At 35.1% G+C, this 3,332-nt stretch overlaps 1 pseudogene; it reads left to right on the top strand.

Moving 5' to 3' along the window:
• The window catches only part of LOC114023827, a 163,119-nt pseudogene that overhangs the window by 1,075 nt on the left and 158,712 nt on the right, over positions 1–3,332 (top strand).

Below are 3,332 nucleotides of genomic sequence, written 5' to 3'. Positions count from 1 at the left end.
AAGGAAGGAAGGAAGGAAGGAAGGAAGGAAGGAAGGAAGGAAGGAAGAAAGAAAATTATACTTCAACTTGCATTTAGAGTTCATCAGTTTTCTCTCTGGAGGTGGATAGTATTTTTTATCTGAGTTTTGGAAGTTGTCTTAGATCACTGTGTTGATTAAAGTAGCCAAGCCTTTCATATTTATCATCATTAAAACACTGTTACTGTGAACAGTGAATCCAAGTTCTTTTCATTTCACTTTGCATTAGTTCACATTAGTCTTGCCATATTTTTTTTTCTAAAATCAGCCCCCTCATCATTTTTTATAGCACAATAGTATTCCATCACAATCATATGGCACAACTTGTTCAGCCATCCTCAATCAATTGGCCTCCCCTCGATTTCCATTTGACCAATTCTTCTTTAAGGTGATATTTTATTCAGTATATTTTTGTGTCTCTTTTACCAAGATGTTAATTCTCTTTTCATAATTTTCTTTCATTACTCTCATTTCTTTTCCCAAATATTTCCTCTACCACTCATTTCTTTCTTTACCTCTTCCAAGAATACCTTCTGGCCTTGGGTTGAATTAGCATTTTCCCTTCAGGCTTTGCTTGTAGTTGTGTTCACATTATTTTCTTCTTCTAAGTTTACATCTTGGTCTTCCCTGCCATTGTAGTAACTTTTTATTATCAAATTATTTTAGTTGTTGTTTCCTCATTTTTCCAGCCTATTTCTTATATCTAAACTTTATGCTGAAGTTGGGCTCTGCTCACCTTGGGGTAGGTAAGCACTGTGCCAAGCTTCAGGCTTTCTCTTGCTGCTATTCTCAGTGCTAGTTCTGGGGGTCTGCAAGTTATTGGTACTTGCATGATGTTGTTAACCTGAAAGAGATGTGGTCATTGCTTTCCTGGTTTGTGCTCTGATCTTTACACAGGAAAGGCTTTTGCTCCCCTATAGTCACAAGTTCCAGTTTCTTAAGCCTAGAATTTTGGCGTCCCCTGCTTTCCTACCACTACAAATGCTAGTGCTCCTCTTAGCCTTGAAACTGTGACCAGCACCTCTGTTATCACCTGTAACCAATCACAAGCTTTCCTCTCAGTTCTGAAAGTGTGAACACGTTATGGCCAATAGGGTTTCTAATCAGTGCCAGCTGCACCCAATGCTAGAAAAGAATCCTCTGTAATGCTTTTTTGAACAATTTTCCAACCCACTTACTGTCTCTTGACTGAGAGCTCCCAAAGGTGCTACTACTGCTCTAAGCCTCATGGCCTCCTCCAAGACTACTGGTGCTTCTGCTGCACTCTGGGCCTGTGCACCCCCCTCTGTTGCAGACTACTCCTGTGATCCTCCCAAGTTGTCTTAGGCTGGAAAAATGTCTTCCTCTGACTTTTGTTGGCTCTGACTTCAATATTTGATTTGGTTTGTTATTTTGAAGTTGTTTAGAGGTGAATGTTGAGAGAGTTCAGTCAGGTCTGTACTTCCACATCTTGGCTCTCCCTTTCTTTAAACACTCATTTACAGGATTTTTGTTGGTTGTTTGGTTTCATGGCTACAGAGAATTATTTTGTGAAGTCAGACTGTAGGATTTGATGGTTGTCTCTAAACTAAGAGGACCCAAAAACCTTTCTAAAATATCAGATGAGAAGATTAAGGTCTATAAAGACAAGAAAATAATTAGCAAAATCAAATGTTGTCATCTTATTTAGGTTGAAGCATCCCAAACTACTTTTTTCTCTCTTTTTTTACTTCTTAGTTTAGTATTTTAATACCACTTTTATTTCCAAATATAGCTTTTCCTGCTGTGGTATCTAGGAAGTCAGATTTCACAGTAAAAAAATTTAAAAAAAGTTAAAAAATAAGCCAACCAAAAACAACAATCCTGTTTCATATGTGAAATTCCATTCCCTCTCCAAAAAAGGAAGGCCATTAAATTTTTTTTTGCCTCTTCTCCATAGTTAATTTTGATCATTATACCTACACAGTAATCAGTTTTTTTGTTGTTTCCATTTATGTTCTTATTTCTCTCATTCTCTCTCTCTCTCTCTCTCTCTCTCTCTCTCTCTCTCTCCCTGGTCTGCTTACTTCACTTTGCGTCAATTCCTATAATTCTTCTCGTGACTCACTGTATTCTTCATATTAGTTTAAGATTTGTTCATCTACTTTGTGTAATGAATACCTTTAACAATGTGGTGAAACCTATAGTCACTTTATAAGAATAATATTTTTAAATGCATAAAATACAAAAGATTATGAAGTCAATTACATTTAAATATATATTTAAGATATTTGTATCTATTTATGACCCATAAGTTATGACACCCTGTATCAGTTCTTATAGAAAAAAAAATTCATAATATTTATGTACCACAATTTTACTTAGCCATTACCCAACTGAGAGGAATCAGTTTTGATCAATTTTGCTTATAGTCCCTTGCTAACAAAAAAAAGTGCTTCTCTGAGTATTTTGAGGGTATATTTGGAACTTTCTTTTTGTCTTCTATATTTCTAGAAGTGGAATCTCTGAGATAAAATGTATGAATATTTTAGTAACTTTTATTTTGGAATAATTCCATATTGTTTTCTAGAATTATTGAATGAATTTATAGTTTCACCAACATAGTATTAATGCATCTTTCTCTCTTTTTTTCTCCCTGTCTTTCTTTCCTGCCTTCCTTTTTTCTTTCTTTGTTTCTATTTTTTTCTTTCTCTTTCATTTTGCTAACTTTTTTTTTAACTTTATAGTCATTTATACATTTCTGAAGACTTTAGTCCAGTCACATCATACCTGAACGACCATAGAAGTCTTCTAACTTATATCTGTGTTCTAATCTGCCCTCAACAATTCCACAGGCTATAACTCATAACAATTTAATCCTGTTTGTCCCATGTTCAAACATTTGGTTGCCTTCCCATAGCACATGAGACAAAATCAAAATTCCTTAGCCTGTGATTCATGACTCCAAGATCTTTCCAGACTTATTTTTGATTAATCACTTTTGGAATGTTATTGCCCTTGCCAAATGAGTTTAGTTACCTTCCCCCTAATCTACCTTGTGTTTTCCCACCTATTTTCACTCACACCACATATCTTGCCTAAAATGATATTCCACATCACCCTCTCTCTGTCTATTTATATTTTAATGATCAGACTCTAGCTCAGTTTCTTTCGTTTTGTAATGTCTTTCCTCATCACCTCAGGCTGTGATGAGCTTTTGCTCTTCTCAACTTTAAAAACAATTATTGACCAAGAGCAGTCCAGTTAACTGTGGGCTGGATTGCAATAGATTTCTTTCTTTCTTTCTTTCTTTCTTTCTTTCTTTCTTTCTTTCTTTCTTTCTTTCTTTCTTTCTT

This window comes from Vombatus ursinus, unplaced genomic scaffold (genome assembly GCF_900497805.2).
Source record: "Vombatus ursinus unplaced genomic scaffold, bare-nosed wombat genome assembly UNPS02014818.1, whole genome shotgun sequence".
Taxonomy (NCBI): Eukaryota; Metazoa; Chordata; class Mammalia; order Diprotodontia; family Vombatidae; genus Vombatus; species Vombatus ursinus.
The sequence above is the reverse complement of the archived record's forward strand: the minus strand, read 5'-3'. Positions and strand labels throughout refer to the sequence as shown.